At 44.0% G+C, this 22950-nt stretch overlaps 2 protein-coding genes across 3 annotated transcripts in view; one reads left to right on the top strand and one right to left on the bottom strand.

The window, feature by feature from the left end:
• LOC308486382 (sodium channel protein type 2 subunit alpha) overlaps window positions 1–12694 on the bottom strand; it is a 97235-nt gene extending 84541 nt beyond the window's left edge. For both annotated transcript variants that reach the window (XM_081023195.1, XM_081023196.1), the window contains exon 1: window positions 12372–12694. The gene's annotated coding sequence lies outside the window, so the exon portion shown is untranslated. The remainder of the gene's footprint in view (window positions 1–12371) is intronic.
• Window positions 12695–21362: 8668 nt separating this feature from the next.
• LOC308486397 (sodium channel protein type 2 subunit alpha-like) overlaps window positions 21363–22950 on the top strand; it is an 83097-nt gene continuing 81509 nt past the window's right edge. Inside the window, exon 1 of the mRNA XM_081023214.1 lies at window positions 21363–21663. The gene's annotated coding sequence lies outside the window, so the exon portion shown is untranslated. The remainder of the gene's footprint in view (window positions 21664–22950) is intronic.

Raw genomic sequence — 22950 nt, 5'->3', positions numbered from 1 at the left:
GAGAAGGAGAGGACCGCCATCTCTATCCCCCAAAGTATATGTTATGCTTCTTTGAGGACTAGGTATGTGGCTGAAGGAGCAACCTCAATGCCTCAATTCTGCTGACAGGAATTTGAGCAGGGGTGCTTGATTTTACAAACAGCCCTTCTCACATTCTTTTGGCAGAAGTAACTTCTAAAAACTATCAGGCCTTTTGAGTTTTCTGTGGGAAGGAATGTTTCCTTTACCATCCCTACAGTCCTGCCTGGAAAATTGGTGGACTGCGTAATGAAAAGCTCAGGCAATACAAAACACTATTAGGAAACATTAAGCAGGTCTTTATTGTGTTTGTCATCTTTTATCTAAAGGAAAATTGAGTGGCTAATTGGCCCACAATTCAATTTTAAAAAACGCTGCTTTTAAAATGTTTGAAACAGCTGACTGGGCTTCCTTGTATCATCCCCGTTGCTTTGAATGACTTGAATTTCATAAGATAAATGGATTAATCAGGAATTCATGAAGATGAAAACCCTGAAGACCTAAGCTGTCCTTTGGGACAGGGGAAAAAAGTACACGGGGCAATTTAATGTGACTAAAGTGAGGGGGGGTGGAGGGGAGAATCTTAGAATTGTAGGGACCCTGAGGATCATCTGCTATCCCATACAGGGATCGAACCTGCAACGTTGGTGTTATCAGCACCATGCTCCAACCAACTGAGCTATCTGGTAAGGCATTCTGATTCTCTTAGGAAAATGAGATGGCACATGGAGGGTGAAACTCTTGTCATTCAGCGGAACATTGAGACCTTAAAAAATGTAGACAGGTGTTCAGAGTCAAAACTGTGGTGATACAAGCCAAGGGAACAAATTGCTGACAACTTCAGATTTAGCACCCCCCCCCCCGCCAAAAAAGCTATATGAAGTTTAAATATATTAATACATCTTGTAGCCTTGTCCAAAACTCAAAAGTCAGTTCCATTATGTTTGATGGGGTTTAATCTGAAGGTAAATGTTTGCATTATTGCAGACTTGACATGATGGCAGGAGGACTGCATTTAAGAATGGTTCTGCTTTCAGCAACGCTCAGACTGGGGTTCTTTACTCCTCTAGTATTAAGGTACACTACATCCTGAACAACTTGCCATTGTCTGCACTGTTGGGACCTCTGGGGCCCACCTGAGAGGTGCCGGAACTGAATTCTGGAAAGTTCCGGCTGGAAAAAAAAGTTCTGGTGATACCTGTTGGCACTCCAGAAGCCAGTGTCAATCTTAAGCATCTAAATACAGTGGTACCTTGGGTTAAGTACTTAATTCGTTCCGGAGGTCCATACTTAACCTGAAACTGTTCTTAACCTGAAGCACCACTTTAGCTAATGGGGCCTCCTGCTGCCGCCGCACCGCCGGAGCACGATTTCTGTTCTCATCCTGAAGCAAAGTTCTTAACCCAAGGTACTATTTCTGGATTAGCAGAGTCTGTAACCCGAAGCGTATGTAACCTGAAGCGTATGTAACCTGAGGTACCACTGTATCAACCTTCTCACATGATTCCATACCCTAGAATTCTCAGCTTTAATTCCTCAAATCCACTCTCACCATTAATTTTTTTTGCATTTCGTGGAAGATAATGCTATGTATGAGTTAGCTTAGCTGTTGGTGGCAGTATGTCCCTGAATGTTGCTGCGAATCACAAGTGGGAAGGGTGCTGTCATGCCCATGTCTTGCTTTTGGGATTCCCATAGGCACCTGACTGGCTGCTGTGAGAACAGGATGCTCAACTAGATAGGCCTTGGGCTTGTTTCAGCAAGGCGCTTGTGTTTTTATATTGCATAGATTCTGCCCTCTTCCTTTCTAACTCCAAATGGGTAGGAACGTATGATCATCTACTTCTAAAATTTGCTACACTTCTTAATTACTGCAGAGATCAAAGATTAGAAACACAAACCAGGCCCACTTCCCAGGGAGTTCCGGTCTACTTCTGAGTGGAAAGATATTTTGTGGCCCACTTCCCTGGCATAATGCTAAAGATCAATATCTTTATATCACAAAGCATATCAGCATATTCATCCCTCATTCCACAGCCATACACTGTAATGGTACTGGTCTGCCCTTGGCTCAATTACAGAGCCAACACATTTTCTCAGGTCATTGGGGACCAGATAATTCACATAAAGGACAATTGGTAGAAGTACAAGTACGTATTACAATCACAAAAGTTGTGATGCCCTTGGAATGCTTTTTATTATTAAGTTGGAAAACACCCAGGGGGAAGGGGAGTTTATAAAGAGCATTAAAGACTGCAGTTACTCTGCAACGGTTGTATTGTGATATATCATTCATATTTATGCCAGCCAGAGTAGCATGCAGACCAATTCCACCTGTGTTTCCTTGGAGGCAAGCCCCACAAAGTACAACGGGGCTTACTGCCAAGTAGCTGCATAGGACGGCACCCTTAATCATGTATATATTTGTGTATGCAGCCATTGCATCATCTTGCCTCCACCACCCCAGCAGTCTTGGGCTACAAAATTGCAGTAGCCTGATCATCGGTGACAATGGTTTGAATCGGCCTTCCCCAACTCGATGCTTTCCAGATGGTTTGGACAACAGCTCCCATTGCCCTTGACAGTTCGCCACACTGACTAAGGTTGATGAGAGTTGGAAGAAGAAGAAGAGTTTGGGTTTGATATCCCGCTTTATCACTACCCGAAGGAGTGTCAAAGCGGCTAACATTCTCCTTTCCCTTCCTCCCCCACAACAGACATCCTGTGAGGTGAGTGGGGCTGAGAGACTTCAAAGAAGTGTGACTAGCCCAAGGTCACCCAGCAGCTGCATGTGGAGGAGCAGGGAATCAAACCTGGTTCACCAGATTACGAGTCTACCGCTCTTAACCACTACACCACACTGGCTCACCAGCAATGTGAGTTAGAGTTCACCAGGTTTAGGAGGGACAGAATAAATTAATCTGGTACCTGGGAGACCGAAAAAACAAAAAAGAACCCAAAGCTGCAAAGGTAATATGTGCCTGTTGGTGAAACTGTATGTGCCTCCTTCCACTTGCCTCTATGGGTATTTTTTGAAGGGGAAGGAACTATATGTTAATTTGTGTAACTTTTAATCACTAGACCTAAACACCCATCAGATTGATAGCTCTGTTGCTGCCTGACTCATGGAATTCATAGCGTCATAGAACTATAGAGTTGGAAGGGATCCAGTGGATCATCAAGTTCAACCCCCTGCAAAGCAGGAGTTTTTTGCTCAACGTGGGGCTCAAACCCACAACCCTGAAAATAAGAGTCTCATGCTATACCAATTGAGCTATGGAAGTCCTCATTTTCAGCAGCCTTTCTCCCCCCCCCTCCGCCCCACATTTATTCCCATGTATCTCAGACTTATCCAGCCTGGTGCCCTCCTGCTGTTCTGGCTGATGGGAATTATAGCCTACAATAGCTGGAAGGCACCAGATTAGCAATGGTTGATGAATTCTGGGCAACTTGAAACCTTGCACCCTATTTTGCGACCTTTTAGATTGCCTTGCATAGCTATTGTCCTAATAAAACTTTTGGGATTTTTCTGGTGGGCCAAAATGGCTGCCTTTTACTTTGTGACTTGGGAGATACCAGATTTAAGCTGGAAAAGGAGCGTGTTCTACTACCTGAAGATGGGAATTTATTCTTTTTCTTAGTGATCATTCCCTCCAACCTACTTTCCTCATTTTGGGAGGTGGTGCCATGGTCTAAACCACTGAACCTCTTGAGCTTGCCGATCGGAAGGTCGGCGGTTTGAATCCCCGTGACCGGGTGAGCTCCCATTGCTCGGTCCCAGCTCCCGCCAGTTCAAAAGCACACCAAAAAGTGCAAGTAGATAAATAGGTATCACTCTGGCGGGAAGGTGAACGGCGTTTCCATGTGCTGCTCTGGCTTCGGTGTTCCATTGCGCCGGAAGCAGCTTAGTCATGCTGGCCACATGATGCAGAAAAACTGTCTGCGGAGCAGACAAAACGCCGGCTCCCTAGGCCTGTAAAGCGAGATGAGTGCCGCAACCCCGGAGTCATTCGCGACTGGTCTTAACTGTCAGGGGTCCTTTACCTTTTTTAGCACACCACCTAAAAGTAATCTCTGTTTCTATAAGGACTGCCTAGTTTGTATTCATTCCTCTTCTTTGTCTATCAAAAGAACCTGTGTCTTTTCTCTAAAGATGGAGGCAGAACTGAGTAACAGCTGGCTGTAGTATTTGCAAGGATGCAAGATCAGCCATTATGTGTTTCCTTGACTGTGAAACAAAGATAAATGGATTGCTCCTGCCCGAGTATTGCATAGTCAGCATTTCTTCTCATTTCAAATCCCCCACAAAACTGGCTTCTGCTGTCAAGGATTCCTTGAGGCATAGGGGTCACAGACGAATGTCCTTTCTGTGACTGCCAGCTTCCATCCCAGAGTGCACTGTATGCAATAATTCTTGTAACAGGAATACTATGTTGGTAAAAGTAATTCCATACTTGTAGGAATGTTCCCATAGCATCTTATTCTACAGCATAGAAAAATCAATCTCCATTGTAGCTAGAGGAGAATAATTTAGGGCTCCTCTGGAGGGCCAGTTTATTCAGCATTCATTCTGATTGAACAAAGCTAACATGGGGGGGTTAAACTCTGGCTCCCATCCAGGTGACCTTTTTACCATGCATTCATGATGACATATGCTCATGAAAGTATTGGGGCAGTGATACACGATACCACTTTTCAGTACAGTTGGCACCTGCAAAAAATTGGGGTGTGGGCATGCTGGAAGGAATTCGGTGCAGCACTAAAGTGATTGTTTTGGCTTTTGGATTTCAAGATGGAATGATTCCTCACCCCCAACCCCCTGCATCCTGTTTGCTCAACCTCTTCTAGCCAATTTCAGAGAGGAGAAAGCCCCATTGAGCAAGTGGATGTTCTTGTGCAGTTCTTCCGATGATAGGACTCATTAGTTGAATCCTGCCCACTGCTTCGTTTCCAATTAATGCACGTCCCTGCTGAAATCCTGTAACTTTTTATACCACAAATGTTCCGAGATGGGGTGTTGGTCCCACTTTTGTTATGCTATAGCACAGGAGTTCGCTGCCAGGCGACAATAGGGAGATGGTAGTAAGGATGCATCACAGAATAGCTAATAAAGCAGAACGGTGTGTGGACAGCACAATATAAACCCACCAGTAACACACCGTTATCGTGTCAATGACACGTTGCAGAAGACACCTGCAAAGATACATCAGCCTGGAGGGGCCCTGTCTTTTTGCTCTGATTTGATTGGGGTTGGCGGTTATATATCTATGAACCTTCATCCTGCATTCGTCCTGATTTGCTTTCAGGATGTTTAGATGTCTTCCCATTAATCATTTGTTCATTCCACACTTTTCAAGTTGTTTTTAAATGTATCTGTTGCACTACGGGCACTTTAATCTACTTCAGTATGCGCTTGAATCCCTCCTACAAAATATTGAGAGTCTGGGGGCACCCTGTTAGTGCTGAGAAATGCTACATTTACCCATTAAGCTCAGAACTGGCATGCCTCTGTGCAAGGGGTAGGATGCGAACAACTCTGGTCAATAAAACCTTTTGGCATAGACCAAAAGGAGAATACGTCGACTATTATTGTCTTGAGAGCAGCTGGTATTGCTATCCTGTTACTTTTCTTCCTTTTAGTCAGTCTGGGTCCTTGTTTTTTTTAAAAAATATTGCATTCTAAGTATAGGTTTTGGGTTTTTTTTAAGGGCAAGAACACCTTCTGATCATCACTTCCATCCCAGCAAGAACACCCGCAAGGGACGATCAGTCTGGACATCCAGCAACCAAATATAAAGCCCTGCTAAGAACTCTGTGTTCCGGTAGTTGATCATATTGATCTCCCTCTGCTACCCTTTCCCTCCCCTCTCCTCTCCTCTCCTCTCCTCTCCTCCCCTCCCTTCCCCTCCCCTCAAGGGTCTGTTTACTGCTTCTTATATATATACAGTACCTGTCAGCAAAATGATGGAAACACATTTTTGATCAGAAAAGGATAATAATTGACTTCTGTCCTGAGTTCGTGTAAGCAGGAACGCTGATGAAAGTTGGATGGGGGAGAGAAGAGATATCTGCTGATTCTCTGTTCCCACTTCATCCACTTGATAATCTGCTTTGAAACTTTGGGGTGCCCTTCAGGACAGTGGGGATCACAGATGGAATTTGCAAAAACACCTTCTCCCTTTGTCTCCTTCTGCCACAAGAAGCCTCTACTGCATAATAAAATAGCCAAGTGACAGTTTTGCTCACCAATATCTACTTAACTGGCTGTTCTTGCACCAGGAACTCTTTGGGACAAGAATTGTTTATTTTGCGCCAGGTGTTTTGTTTTGTTGCACCCTGGCAAAATCTGGTCCAGTACAATTCTTACCCATTTCAGAACAAAAGGGTGTGCTTTTAAACATGTGCTTAAGACAACTGGGAAATGCTACTTTGGCTAAATTAATGATGGTTAAGGTTGCAATGACAAACCTAGACAGCATCTTTAAAAGCAGAGACATCACCTTGCCAACAAAGGTCCGTATAGTTAAAGCCATGGTTTTCCCAGTAGTGATGTATGGAAGTGAGAGCTGGACCATAAAGAAGGCTGATCGCCGAAGAATTGATGCTTTTGAATTATGGTGCTGGAAGAGACTCTTGAGAGTCCCATGGACTGCAAGAAGATCGAACCGATCCATTCTGAAGCAAAGCAGCCCTGAGTGCTTACTGAAAGGACAGATCGTGAAGCTGAGGCTCCAATACTTTGGTCACCTCATGAGAAGAGAAGACTCCCTGGAAAAGACCCTGATGTTGGGAAAGATTGAGGACACCAGGAGAAGGGGACGACAGAAGATGAGATGGCTGGACAGTGTTCTCAAAGCTACCAGCATGAGTTTGACCAAACTGTGGGAGGCCGTGGAAGACAGGAGTGCCTGGCGTGCTCTGGTCCATGGGGTCATGAAGAGTCGGAGACGACTAAACGACTAAACAACAACAACATAGGTTGCATTCTGGGACATCAGGAGTGAGGAAGCTTATTCAAACGTTGTTGGATTCAAAATCTGATCAGCTCCATCCAGTGTGTGGTTGACCATATGGGTGATGGGATCTGTCATCCAGCAATATCTGGAGGGCCATAGGTTCCCCAGTTCTGCCATACACACTTTCTGGGACTAAGCCCCACTGAACATGACAGAACTGCCATCTGAGTAAACACCAATTGGATTGTGTCAAATAGCACTTGGGCAGCTTGTCTGAAACCAGCAAACTTTATGGATACTTTGATTACTGGGCAACATGTGACAAAATGCCAACTTTTTGAGGCAATCATGCAGGAAGATACCAGTAAACTGGTGTGAGTGATGGGTCTGCAGAAACTTGAAGCCATCACTATCACACATTCACTACCCTGTTGCCAAATAGCCCTGTTTTCTTGCATGTTTTCTGAATACACACAGCATGGACAGCAGCACATCAGGCCAACCCCAAGCCAACTTTGGCTGTGTGAAAACAGTCCTTTGTCTCATGATAAGCACTTCACAGCCAAGCTCAGAATTATCTTATTTCACCAACTGCAATAAGAAAAGTGCAGGAATAGGAGCATTCCCCAGCCAGCATATAAATTCAAAGTAGCCAAGAGGCACGTGGAAACAGAGCAAGAAAAAAAATACAAAAAGTGAAAGCAATTGCAACCATAGGCCAGCTGAAAATCAATGGAATTGACAAAGTTTGGGGGTTAAAGACTGTTGCATTGCAAATGCATGTGCTGGGAACCTGTGTGTAATTGACCTGTGTGCCCTTCCAGAACATAAACAAGGGCTCACAAACCACACTTGGGAGAGGAGAAATGGAAGGACCGGGGGCATGGGTGTTTGAAGCATCCTTTCCGTGCAGAGTGAAGGGACTCTGGGATGGCATCTCCCACAAAGGGTACTCTTTAGCCAATTTCTGCTGGGTGGAGGATGCTGGGACATGTACAAACCATCCCTTCCCTGCGCAGGAAATGTAGGCTTCAAGCATCTGCATCACTCTTGCTGCAGCCTCCTCTCCTCCTCCTTTCTCTGGTAATGTTTGAGGTTCTTAGATGGGCAGGGGAGGTGGGTAGTGGAGATGGCAGCAAGTGCTTCAAGCTCCTGTGTGTGTTGCACACATGCACAAATCAATCCCTTGTGCACATTCACTTGGGAGTGTTTGCAAAGGAGCCCCTTTCATGGCTACTGTGGTGTTGATATTGCTGCTGAAGGAGCACAGGAAAGCAGTTAGTTACACTGGGCTGAACTCTCGTGTAACTACTGATTTGGTCTTCCGGGTCCTCCTATCTTGCTCTCTGTTGGGTTTCATGTGTGTGGCGGCATGCCTTCTGCATCCTGCCCATCTAAGTAGAACTGGGCTATGAAGTGGATCCAGCATACATCAGGATCATGGGTCAGCTTTGAGTTCCACCGCAAAAGATTCCAATAACTTTAAAACCTCTCGTCGTAAGAGAAAGAACAACACTTTATGGAAGATGTTTGCAATAAGAGAAATGCAGCTTGCAGTGGACCTTGCTCTTTAGCCTGGGGAAAATGCTGTGGCCAACATGATTCAAGTCTGCTAGCGCATATTGTGCTGCTCAATATCACATGCCAGCTGGATTATTCCTCCCCAGGGAATACTTGTGTGCATATGGCAGCATGATCACCTCCTGCAACTAAACCTTCCTACAGCCTACCAGGCTATCTTCATGTCTGCAGCTGGCTCAGCACCCTCTCACTTCCGAGACATTCTATTTCCCCCCTTTGCAATATTAAATTGGCATTTAAAATGGAAGCATTGGATTTTAGATATTTTAAATGGAACCATGTTAAGGCATCTTTTGCCAAACACCAGACTTGGGCTGCCGTTCTGTGAATAGTTTACCTGGAAGCAAGCCCTACTGAACACAATGGGGAACCTACCTCTGAATAAATCTGCATAGGAGTACCCTGTCAATTTACAAAGTGGCACTTCTAATGTTTTGAAATAGGGGTAGGAAAAGTCAGAGTGGATGTTCTGGAAAAACAAACGTCTTTAATATGCAATTCCAATTCAGCCAGGAAATAACTGGTGCCTGAGCTGAGTTGAAGTTGTACAGGAGTATGGTTGTGATCACTTCCTGTTGAGGTTTAGGCTGTCAGTGGCTTAACTCCTTTGAAGGAGTGGGAAACCTATTGAAATGGTCTGTGTGCAGAAACTGGTGGATTCCTGAGGGTTCTGGCGAATTTTCCAGCTGGTGTAGATGGCATTCCTTTTGCAGGTCTGGTTGCTCTCTGTAATACAGGGAGAACTCGGGTGGTTGAGCAGAACCTGTGCAGCTCCATGGTATACCCATAAACTGAAGGCCATGAAGCAAGCACAAAAATGGGTGGAGGGCCAGTCCACAGCCTTGAGCTTCATCTGCTGGAACAGTGGAGTCAAGGTCTCAGCGGATGCAAGTGATTTTATCCTCACTTATCCTAAGCAAGTCACAGTGAGCTACCATCAGTTCTGCCACTTCCTTTGGGCCAGACTGTAAAATGACTTGCAGTACGTGGGGAAACTCTTCTGGACAGCGCAATGAGGAGGCAGCGGAGGCAGCAAAGTATGCTGCCTTTGCTGCCTTCACTGCCACTGGCTAGGCTCTCTGATGAGCCTCACCAGTGTTCAGTTGCATTTGGCTGGAGTTTTCCTTCACCCACGTTTGAATTGTCTCTCCAGCTTGTTTCCTTGCCCTAAGCAAAGAACTATACCAGGGAGCCAAATGGGTTTCACAAAGAGGGACAACGTGCCCAGGAGAGATTGTGCCAACAGCCTCCACTTTTATTCACAATCCTTGATCATAAGAAAGTCAGTTGCATCTAAATTATATTAATTCCAGTGGGTAAAATGAGGCCTAGTACTTCAATTGCAGAGAACCATGGTGGTACTACCAAGTAACTAGAGAAAATACTCTGCCAATCATATTCATTTGGAACATAGCAAATCTAAATGAAGGGTAGTTTTACCCTGTGCTATTTTCTAAAAAAAAGAGGTGCTGGAACTCACCATGAACACCTCTTAGAATGGCAATGGCATCCACCTGAGAGGTGCCGGAATGGAGTTCCAGTGAGTTCTGGCTCAAAAAAGCCTCCATTTTACCTGGATCATGCATCTAACCACACTTTGCATCTAACCACACTTTGATCTGCAGCAACTAACAGGTGATAGTTAAGCTTTCATTCCCTCACATGAAAATACCGTATTTTTCTGTGTATAAGACACCCACATGTATAAGACGCCCCCTTTTGAGGGGGACTCAAATTTAAGAACATTGGGGGGAGATGGCTCCATGTATAGGACAACCTGGTTTTATACAGAGAAAAGTACGGTATTTACCTCATGATTTATGCAAGGCTTGTTTGTTAAAGACGCAGGCGCAAGCAAGGTCTGCTTTGCTGTCAGTTGGCAACCCTATTGAAGAGTGATGCCAAAAGAGGTGTAGCAGATGTAGTTAGCTGGGCCCTGTGACCAAAACATCTGAAGAAGCAGAATCACAGGTGTCTGTTGTGCTATTTGAAATGGTTTCTTTCCCGCAAAAGCCCCAATAAATCTGTTCATGTCTAAGGTGCCTTCAAGATTGCTGTTGCCGTTTTAATGCCAAAGACAGACATGGCTGCCTGTCTTGGAATTAATTGCTAGTTAGATCTCTGTCCAACCGAGAAAACACAGTCCCTCTTTTTCCCACTAACACATTGATCTTCCTCTATCTATGTTCCCATCTTGTGTTCCCTCAGATTCTGCTGTGCAACTTTAGGTACACGCATACCCTATTTATGAACGACTCCATTGACTGGAAATCGGAGTCTTAGATTCGTACCTGAGCTTAATAATAAATGCATTGCTGAAAGCACAAAAGGTCAGAGGTCACGGGGATGGTGATGATGCATCATGCTCAGCTTGGCATTCAACACCTCTCGTGTACAAAACCCATCCCAGGCACATCAGCCAGGAACAACACTTGTGCCTCCCCCCTACTTCCTGCCCAACAAGGGCGGATCCTTTACCATCTCATGAAGACAGCTGCATTTACCCTCTAGCCATGACAGTGCTGCACACAGCACCCTCCAAATCAGTGCTCGGCTCCGGAATCAACCGAGCGCATCAACATGCAAAGAGCCCACCTCCCTTCCTGCCCCCGCCCAAAGGAAAAAGAAGAAGAAGCAGCCACAGTGGAAATCTCATTAAAATGCATATGCGCCAAAGGATCTCTTGGAGGCCAAGGCTGATCCTGCTTCCCATGTAATTAAACTGGCAAACCACGGTTGCTGTGACAGCCGCTGACACAGACACCGGAATACTGACTCCGTTGCTTATTGCTGAAGGATACAGAGCGAAGGTTTTTTCTCCGTGGGCAGATTTGCACATAACATTGCTGGTCTCTCTCTGTGAATCATTACGGGGCAAAATCAAGCTTTACCTGTGATTCCCCACCCACAAAGCCCCCAATGTATTGCTTTCGAATCAAAATGGGGGAGAATGGACAAGTCAGGGAGTGGCATTTGCCTTCTGAGAAGCCCACAGGTCCAAACAATCTGAATAATATACATAATGCAGGGTGGGGCAGGGGAGATATCAGTACCTGTCAAAAGATGGAGTTCAGCCTGTTTCAAGGAAGGTTAATCGCAAGCATGTCGAAAGGTTTAGCCATTAGGTGTGTCTTGCAGAACCTGCTACACTGTTGAGATACTTGATATGTGTCCTCCCTCCTCCTCCTCTTCTTTTTCACAATGTCTCCTATGTAAAAACGACTGTTTCACTGGGATGAAACGGTACAGCCAATACAATATGCCACGCCGAGGCAAGAGAACAAATTAATATTACAAAAGCAGCATTCTGCCGTGCTGAAGATGTTCCAGAAGAACAGCACGTCCCTGCCACACTCTGATGAGCCCCCTCTCCCCTCGTTTTCTTGATCTGCCCCGTTGTTTTCTCACCATTTTTTCTTTTTTGGTCTGTGTGCATCAAATAAACCCACCAAAGCATGGGGGGGGGGGGAGAGATGGACAAAAGCAACGTTAACACTTGTAGCTGACAGGAGAACCAGCAACCACAGCTTATGACCACAGGTTTGCAAGAGAGAAATCTCTCCCGTGCGTTCCAGAAAATGCAGATTTTAATGAGGAAAACAGAAACACACGATGGGCGAGATGTTAAATGGCTATCTGTTCAAAATGGAACAAAAACCTTGCCAAAATGATGCCGTTTGTGTTCTGCATGCATCTAAAATTAATTGCCAGCTAGGTGCGCCAGCAGGAGAGAGGAACAATCAATAAGCTGGCCTGATGGTGCGACTACTACAAAGCCAGCAGAGGAAATATTCTCTTTTAAGTCCATCATCTTACCTGGAAAGAAGAATGATGAATTACAGGACAAGCAATGCCATTATCCATAGATCTTCATATATGGGTTTTCCTGCTTCAGCTGTTCAGGTTCCTCAGGATAGTAGCTTTCCAAAGTCTCCCATTTTTACACTTGTCTCATTGACAAACCGATCCAACCCTAAAACCAAAAAGGAAACCTTTTTTGCAGTAATCTTCTGCCCTGGCGTCTTCCTTTGAGAATCACTCTGTGTTCCCCAACATCCGTAAGGGGGGGGGGGGAAATGCTGGTGAGGGATAAAAAAAGAAAAAAAGAAAGAGGCAAGTGGGGGGAGAGGGAGAGAGATTTATATATAAATAATGAAATAAAATGAGGCAGCAAATTAAGGGATAGCCCCATCTACTGGCAAAAAAGAACGAATGCTTTTCTGCCGCCTTGTTTTTACACCCCTGTGGCAGGAGCTGCATTGTTTAGTCACATATAATCATTCTACGGGCTAAAAATATGCTGGCCTTAAAAGAAGGAAACGGCAAACATTTCATCTGATTACAGCATTTCAAATGGGAGGTGAGCTATAAAAAGTGATTTGACCCCATTTGGAGAAGCTGGGATGATGTCACATACAGCCACATGTAGGATTAATTGTATTTTAAAGTTTTTAACCAGCTATGTGGAACAGTCAGGTCTGGAAGACAAAGAAGGCAAGGAGTTTGTCTTGCCTCCTTTTACCAAAACTCTTTCCTGATATTCACTGTATAGAGAGATACCTTGCTATAATCCTCTCCAGATCAGAATATATTTACATAACTTCCAGGATGGTGTTCAGTCTTTGGGGAGTCTCCAGTGCAGGGGAGTTCCACAGGGAACTATTGTGGATGTCACTCTGTGTGCCCTTTCTACACAATCTTTTGCAAGGAAGCCAAATCAAGCTGGGGGGGGGGGGGAATAGTATAAGTCATTGCAGAATATCAAGAACAGAAACTCAGGGTTACTAAATACAACTCACTTCTGAGTAGTCATGTCTAGGTTTGCATGGTCAGTGCTATTGGGATGTTCCTTGCTATAATAAACCATCAGAACTTGGAAGAGTCTACACCACTTCCAAAATCCTTTTGGCCATTGAGGAGTTGCCAGATAGGTGGGTTCTACAATTGCAAAAGAGAAGCTGAGAACATCCCTCACTGTGAAACTATTATTCAGGCTTCATACATTAAAAGCAGTGGAGTGAACATTATATGCTGTCTTCTGTATATGCTGTATATGCTGTCTTCTGTATATGCTGTCCTTATTTTGCATGGGGTCTCGGAATGTATACTCAAGTTCACTTAACACAGATCAATGGCCCCTTTGATTCCCTTTGTTTACCTTATTCATCTGGTGACACTGAGGTCCAGCTCCAAGGGCCTTTTGGCAGTTCCATCACTACGAGAAGTGAAGTTACAGTGAGCCAGGCAAAGGGCCTTCTCGGCAGTGACGCCCTCCCATCAGATGTCAAGGACTACACAACTTTTAGAAGACATCTGAAGGCAGCCCTATATCAAGAAATGTTTGATGTTTGATGTTTTATTATGTTTTTAAACGTGCTGTAAGCCACCCAGAATGGGGCTGGGGCAACCAAGTCAGATGAGCATGGTATAAATAAAAAAAATGTTGTTGTTGTTGAAAAATAAAAGGATGGAAATATTCACTCTTTCAATAAATGAATGTAGATAAAATGGAGATCCAAATCTGTATTTTTGAATATATATTCATAACAAGGTGGTTCTTGTCATGGTTATTCTAGGTGTGCAGTTAAATGGTGCGAACTTGTGCATTAATTGCCTGTGGTGATTTTGCTGTTGAGCATACTGAAGTGGGTTCTTAACATTTTGTAATCTAATTTCACTGCCACTACCTTAGCAAAAGTGTAGTTAAAATTCATGAAGGTCGCTTGGAATGATTCTCTTGAAAGTTTGCTCCACCTCATCAAGAAAGTTAGGTTCTAGCCAATACAGAAAAGAGGCTAATGCAATGATTCGTGGACTAGTTACAAAGGAAAACTCTTAGCCAATAGTGAGACAAAACTTGTTTTAGGGATCATCATTTAAACTTTACTGACTTTGTGGTTTTTGAGGCTAAAGCACTGAAGCCAGTTTTGGGTTCGAACATTGTGCTATCCATATAAAGCAGAGCTTTCCAAACTTCTCATGCTGGTGACACATTTTTAGACACGCATCATTTCATGACGCAGTAATTCAGTTTTATTAGCAAATCAGAGGTTAAACTGACCCCATTCCAGCCCCAGGTGGAGCGTGGGGAGCATTCGTGTGACACACCCTACACACTGCAGCCGACACACAGTTTGGAAAGCTCTGCTATAAAGAGACCAGAAATCAGCACCAAGGACAGCGCTGCTAAAACGGCAATTTACAGACAAGAATCTTAAGCTGCATGCTTTTGATATGCTTCGCCCTTCTTTTTTATTTCATACATTATTTTTTTGCAAGTGGTGCAGGTGGTCTGCACACCACATTTTGGGGGGAAATGCCTTTGTGTTACAAAAATAGCCTTATGTGTGAAAGCTATTACGTGTTGTTTTTTTGTCAGGGATAGGAATGGAGCGAAGCATGGCTAAAAGAAATCCACAGCACTATTTATAGTGTAATAAACTGTGCTATAAACCACTGCCATGTAATGTGATAGGAATTAATTATAGGCTTGATCCAGATGTTGTGGACTCCAAATCCCATAAACCCCAGTCAGCATGGCCAATAGTTAGGGGTGATGGGAATTGTAGTCCAGAGGTCCTGGAGGCCACTGTGTTGGCTACACCTGCACACTGCTGCTGGAGGAAGGGAGAAAGGCAAGTTTTGCTCATTATTTCTCCCTTTGGTTGTCCCCTGTGTTCCCCTGAAAATCTGCTCTGGAGGATTTAAGGATCCTCATGAGATCCTTAAACAACATGAGAGTTTGCTCAAGGATCGGCGGGGGGTGGGGACGACTGGTGAAACCTCCTCCAATGGGACTCTGCTGGATTAGAGTCTCCATTGCTTACTGAAGAGTACATCTGGAACCAACCCTTTGTCTGATATAAGGAGACTCCTTATCAGGAATCAAAACAAATGCATCATGGTTCAGGACCTCAGCACAGAGGTAATCAGCATAATGTTACACAAAATTTGGAACCAAGGTAACCCACAATACTCCAAGTTCTTTTCTATACAGGCATTGCATGTACTGTTGATTACACCCACTTTGAAGGAGCAGGTATGCAGCTAGGGGTACTTCTGGAGCCATTGCTGTTGTGGCCTTCTTGCCTTCCATCAGCTTCGACTGGTGGCCTAGCTGCACACCTATCCCTATTGGGACAGGGATAGCCTAACTTATGTTGTCTATGCTCTGGTAACCTCTAGGTTAGATTACTGCAACATGTTATATGTGGGGCTGCCTCTGAAGATGGTTTGCAAACTTCAGCTAGTGCAGAATTTGGCAGCCAGGTTGAAAGGGGTCAAAGTGTCAATTTCCAATACTCTTAACTTGCTGTATCTGTGGAAATGATTGGGGAGCTAAAAAAAGTATAGCCAGTCTCCTGCAAGACACATAACCTAATCAATCTAATAATCTAGACTAATAAAGGTTTCCTGCAACACTGACAGCAACTGGGTTTCATTTCTGATTTTATTATCACTATTGGGATGAATATAAAGGTCAGAGAAATATACTTTTTCAGTTTTCTTATTGCTTATGGCTGCAATTCTACATACACACTCCACTCAGTGACGCTTATTTCTGAGTAGATATGCCACCTAGGATTGCAGCCTAAGTGTCTTAAGTCTGAGATAGCTGGAATAATTCCTTAGCTTATTCAAGCATGCTAGTTTCTGCTATAAATCTCTCTTTGCATCTCATCTCAGAGCATGGCTGAGAGTCATCTGCATAGCAAATAAACCTTTCTATTAAATCACACGCAGACATTTATCCAAGAGCTGAAGCAGAAGGCCAGGCGTTTGCTTTTACTGTCAATATAATACATGAAGCTGGTAGTGCAAGTTTCTGCAGTCAGGGGACTTTTTGCCTACAATTGCCCTTTCATTGGCCACAATGCTGAAATAACTTAATATTCTCAAAACCATAAACATTGCAATTATGCACCACTCTTAGCCCATAGCAGAATTTGAAATCCCAGCGCTGATTCTCTGTTATCCTCAGGGTGGCCTGTGGGCAGCTACTGAAGAGAAGAAGCTTTGCAGTCAGAACTATTCAATCATTTTGGGATTTCTCCTTCCACAGCAAGGATTGGGCTAGCATATCTCTGATACCAACCATTGTAAAAGTCCAGACCCTCCAAGTGTCCCTATTTTCCCTATTTTCCAAGAACAGTCCTGGATTTACAGAACTGTGAAGATGCTTGAAAATGGAATAAGATTTACTGAGTCTCAGCCCTAACCCTGAACTACAGCTGTCTATTCTAGTACTCATGTGCATTACTAATACTGTAACCAAAGATTTACTAAGCCCATGAATTAATTTACAGCTAGCAATAAGCCAAATAGGTTAATTAATTTCATTATATGCAACAGGCATTACCTCATGTTTGATTTAGAGGGATTACCTCTTGTGACCAATATGCTTTATAAGTAGCCTCTATGCAGCATTGGGTATATTTATACTGTATACTGTATTTATACAGTCCCATTACTCGGAATTGCTCAAGGTCTTGAGAATGCCCATATTTGGCTTTCTTCTTCCTCTGTCGAATTCTGTTCTTTGCTGTAGTAGGGAAAATTAGTAAGAGTTTTACGAGCAAACAACGTCAGATTCTCAATGAAGGAACGAATCATTGAGTGAAAGCTTTCAAACAATAATGAAAGCTTTCAAACACTAATGAAAGTCAAGAAATATGGAGGAAAAGAATTTGATGTATTTTATCATTATTCCCATGAGTCCTAGATGGTAGACTGAGATTCTTGTAAATGCAGGCATCTGCGTTCAATGTGCTTATTTGCACATTATTTGTGGCTTAATAATTTATTTATTCACATAGAAGGCACACTTAATTTCAGGATAGTTATGTTGGTCTGTTTTAAAGAAAACAAAGAAGAGTCTTTGAAACAGAAGTGGGTACCCAAACGCAGATGCAGCCAGATCCCTGGGTCTGCTCCTTACCATGACCTATTCACCTGATTGGGAAAGAGTGTTTGATGTTGTACAAAGTGTGGCATTGTAGCACCTTCCTCTGCAAGAAGATGGGGACGCAATTGCATTATGAATTTTGAGTCTTTGATTACTTGTCAATCAAGGCTTTTAGATTAGCTGTGCATTAACCTTCTTTGCATTCTTCTGCTGGGATTACTGAGTTGTTTTTACCTTAGCTTTCTAACTGAGGTAGAATTTGGCCCTCATCCAACAACAACAAAAAGTTTTTCACCTCCCTGTCTTTATTGCACCATCAGTTTTTGTGAGCCAAAACCCACTTCACCAGATGCCTAAAGTGGTCACCTAAGTTGCTTCCAAATTCTGCTGCAATTCAGTTACAATCTGATATGACTCTAACAAGCCATTTGTACACGGCAAGGACATGTCGGATAGCTACTCCTTATTAGTGAATGCTTGCTCCTGAAACCATGCTGATATGGTAGAGATAAGGAGTTGCCCAGAGACAACAGTCATTAATATGTCGAAATAAATCTGATGGAGTTAGATCAATTAAGTGGAGTGTTCAGTCATGCCATTTGTGACATCTCCAACAAACCAGCTGGACTGACTTACACATTAGCCCCACCGGTGATCTTCATACCTTCTTCTGATGCAACTGCAGAATATGTGAGTGGCTGCCTGGACAAGACAGAATCATGGACCTGGGCTTCCAGCAAGGGAGGTCCGGAGGGTGGCAACACGAGAACGGGCCTTTTCCACAGTGACTCCCCATTTGTGGAATGCTCTCCCCAGGGAGGTTTGGCTGGCACCTTCATTATACACCTCTAGGTGCCAGGCGAAGACATTCCTCTTTAACCAGGAGTTTGGCTGATTGACATCCAATGCCCTTTTAAAATGTGTTGGGGAGGAGTGGGGATTTTGGGTTGTTCTTATTTTTATTATGTATTTTGTGTTTTTATATTGTGAACCACCCCAAGACCTGCGGGTATAAGGCAGTATAAATACTACTACTACTAATGGTGAGTCGCAAGGTCAGGATGGAATGAGTGCACCAGCAGAAATTCTGGATTGGCCTGCACTGCCCCAGTCTCTCCACCACTCTGCCCTGGTCTATATTGCTAACGGCAGCAACAACACAACTGGGAGTCCAGCTCTGCCGTGTTGTCCCAGTCATGTGTCTCCACTCCTGCTGCAGACCCAAACTGTTAGGATTTGGGGACGCTTTGTGGGACTTTCACTCAGTGGTCGTATCAGCAGCAGCAGCAGCAGCAGCAGCAGCAGCACATACAGCAATTGTTGCCGCTGTTTTAACATGTCACCGTCATAAGGCATTCTACTTCTGCCCAGATCAGATGGTCAGTTAGCATGCTCTCTGTGCGATAGGTAAGTAACCAACATTTGCCAATACGTTAGTTAGCATCTACTTTTGCTTTAGGGGCTGTTTCTCAAAGTAATTCAAGATGCTGAATTTTGACTGAACATTAGGAATAACTACCTGATGGTGTGTAAGCTGTTTGAGTGTGGAGCAGGCTGCCTGGGAAAGGGATGAATTCTCTTTTGCCAATGGTTTTTAAGTGGAGTCAGAGGCAGGAGGGACGTCTACCAGGGGTGCTGTAGCATTGGGTTGTCTGCATTTTTAGGGAGTTGGACTTTATTACCTTTGAGGTCACTTCAACTTTTTGACTCTAAAGACTAGATGTCCATCCTTGGTGCCACATTGTTCTTCAGTACTCGAAGGATCTTAATGGTCCTAGGATACCTTGGGATGCATTCATGAAATGCATGAGTCTTGGGAGAAGGGAAAGTCACCAGAAGGGCACCATTTATGCACAGCCTTTCATTCGTTTCGATTGCTATACCTAGAGGAAAGATGGAGAAGTGAGAAGAAGATCCTATTCTCCACTGGTACACTGTGTCTCACCCGTCACCTTCCTTCCCTTCAACTTAATTAAAACTTGTTGGGGCTCAAAGCTAACTGGGGCTCACAGCCTCTGACTTGGCTCCTTTCCGTCTCTTTAAATTGTTTTTTTGATCTATACAAACAGTAACCAGCCATAGATTTTTTTTAAAAAAATAAATAAAACAACAATGAGCACAGTGCCTTCACAATCACAATCATCTTACATTATACAACAGTATTGACAACGGAGCCAATTACCCCTCCCTGGGAAGCCTCTCAATGGGTTTCTCTGGTTGTGAATACCCAGTGGTGAGAGAAATGAACTCCATATGATCACATCTATTTCTCCCAGAGCTAAGCGCTGGCGCTGAAATAAGTTCATTTAGCTGTGCCTTTGAAAGGCAGGCTCAGAATTAGTTCTGGTTCTAGCTAGGGCCATTGGAGAAATGTGAGGGGAAAGGGAAGACCCAAAAGCGGAGGGAGAAAACCTGGAAAGGCAATACTGATTAGAAAAGAGAGGGAAGGAGAGTGGGTGGCTTGGATCTAAGAAGGATATGTAAAATCTCTGTCACGCAAAAGTGCTGAGCAATTGAAAATGGCAAAGTGAGGAAGAGGTGGTCAGAACATTGAAATCTGCCTTAGATTAAAGGTAAAGTGACCCCTGACCATTAGGTCCAGTTGTGACCAACTCTGGGGGTTGCGGCGCTCATCTTGCTTTATTGGCTGAGGGAGCTGGTGTACAGCTTCCGGGTCATGTGGCCAGCATGTCTAAGCCGCTTCTGGCGAACCAGAGCAGCACACAGGAACACCATTTACCTTCCCGCCAGAGTGGTACCTATTTATCTACTTTCACTTTGGCGTGCTTTCAAACTGCTAGGTTGGCAGGAGCAGGGACCGAGCACCGGGAGCTCACCCCGTCGCGGGGATTCGAACCACCAACCTTCTGATCGGCAAGTCCTAGGTTCTGTGGTTTAACCCACAGCGCCACCCGCGTCCCCCTGCCTTAGATTAAGTCAAGGTATTTGGTCCATCTGGCCCGGTATTATTGGCAAGGACCAGCAGCTGCTCTCCAAACAGCGTCTTTTCCAGCTACATGAAGTTGACCAGGGACCAAATCGGTGGCTTTCTGCATCAAGGCATGCACTGTACTGCTATGGCACTTCCACAAATATGACAAGAGGGAGACTTGAGTGAGGGAAGCGAGATGTCAGGATGAAGAACTTAAGGACGCACTAAGAGAAGAATTCCCCAGGACAGGAAAGGAATGCTAACAAACTGTGCAATATAAGGAAAAGTAAATAATGGAAGGAGTGGGGCGGGGTGAGAGAGAGAGAGAGAAGGGGATAATACCAACAGAGCAAGTGGGAAAGGAGCACGTTATCAGAATAAGCAAATAACGAACAAGTCACCTCTTTGTGGCATAATTATTATTCTTTCTTTTTCTTTTTCTTTTTTTTAAACATGTGAAAGTTTTATTTAATCAAAAGTATTCCAAGGTGCCTCCAAACTGACATCCACAAGGTGACAGTCCAAGAGTCAAAAAAGAAAATGAATAGGCAGTAGAGTAGTCCATAATACGTGGGTGATGGAAAGGCAACCTCAAACGGGAGTACCACACCTGGTGAGGAAGCTCTGAAATATTTGGCCTACTTTCTTGCATGTTCCTGTAGCAAAGGCCATGTCATGTGTGCATGGCAAAAAAGAGAAAGAAAAAAGGATTGTGCTGAGAGCTTTGGCAGCCAGAGTATTTCAAATGAAAGATATTCTGCAGTATCTCTTGCCGTCTTGTCTTTTAAGTCAATCTGGCTATGTGTGTGTGCGCGCATTGCCGGGAGGAACACGGCTACAAAGCTGTTGATTCAAGGCTAGCTTTTAAAAACCGGTACTTCTCATTTATTCATTCTCTGTGCCAGTAGGTGGAGCTGCCACGTTAGGTGCTGCCTCCCCCCCTCCTTTCTCTTTTCTGTCTCTCCTCCTCTCCCCCCGCTTTCCTCCTCCCCACCTCTTAATGAGCTGTTTTCTGATATATGTTGGGTACCATAGAGTGAGGCTGAGAACAGGAAGCGGAGGCAGAAGCAAAGAGGATTCTGGAAAGGTCTCTGTGTTTTCCTTTTTTTTTCTCTCCACTGAGCATGCAGAAATCACAGTGAACACATCTATGCATCCATACGTCCAAAGCGTTATGGTCAGAGACCTGGATCATTACAATAAAGAAGCCTTTTGCACGGTCCTGCTGGCTGGATGCTGTGCTGTGATTTGTGTCACTCCCTTTTCATCAGGTAAGCTGGCAAGCCGTTTGCTCAGGCTAGGCGCTGGGCTCCTAGCAACCTGACATCTTCACAGAAAACACTGGATCCGATTTTAGCCTCCGGTTGTTTTACAGATAAATCAAAAGGGAAACCGGGGAGAATTTAAAGCCATTTTGAATTGCCCAGTTGTGATGCTGAGCTGTTGTGTAGTTGTGATCGTGTATGTGTGTGTGTGTCCCCTTTCCCCCTTCTACCTTCTTAAGGCTGCAATCTGATACATGCTTACTTGAGAGTAAGCCCAATTGACTTCCCAAGGGCTTACGCCTGAGTAGACATGCATACAACTGTGCTGTGAAACCTTACAGTGGCCTGTACTGTAAATATTACATTTCCCCCCCTCCCTCATCCCTGTGGATGGGATCAACTGGTAAAATTTGGATTTAATTCAATAAATGAACCCAGGGAGTGTATTAGATCTATGGTGGAGGTCATGTTGCTCCTAAGGGGGAAGAAAATGAACTACTGGGGGTTAGTATTTTATTTCATTTCATTCTGATCAGTTTCAGTATGGCTATGGAGCTCATACATCCATGTGTCACAGGGAGGAAATGTATATATAGTATTTATCTCTTGTATACTATTTTCAGACATGTAGCTTTCAGAATATGAATCGCATGTCCTAATATTTCTGGATGTTGCAATAATATGCATCATATCTATATATTTAACATGGTTAGATATGTTTTTGAGGGGAGGAATAGGGTATTCAGATGAAGAGATAAGGCCCCGTTTCAGGCCATAATATGAACTCTTCCCCCACCCCAGTTGCCTGGCAAGTTCCATTAAAAAGCAAGCCATCACAATTATTTTAACAGTTATGCCCTCTAAGTTGATATCCATTGATGTACTTCCTTTGACAATATTAATAATTATTTGTTGTAACTAAGTAACACAGCTTTGAATCCAAAAGCATAGGCTGGGCCATGTAGCTGACAAAATCAGATCAATTTTACCTGTGGGCGTTGAATTTGTGGGCTTGTAAATTAAATAGAATTGTGTCTTATTTTTTGTTTGTTTGCTTTGTTCTCCTGGAAGGCTGTGATATAGAAATGATTGTTTTCTTCACATTAGCTTTGGAATAAAAAGGTGTATTACAGGGTGTTGCCAGAATAGGGGGCTGTCCTGGCCAAGCAACAGGAGTTTCCCAAATGATGGCCTAGACTGAGATTACTTGAAGAGTAGCCTTTATGGATAATTATTAAATAACATAAGGCTGTGAGGATTAATTAACTTCGTTTTTGTACAACATCTGACAGC

This window comes from Podarcis pityusensis (genome assembly GCF_964106645.2).
Source record: "Podarcis pityusensis genome assembly, chromosome: 1".
NCBI lineage: Eukaryota > Metazoa > Chordata > Lepidosauria > Squamata > Lacertidae > Podarcis > Podarcis pityusensis.
The sequence above is the reverse complement of the archived record's forward strand: the minus strand, read 5'-3'. Positions and strand labels throughout refer to the sequence as shown.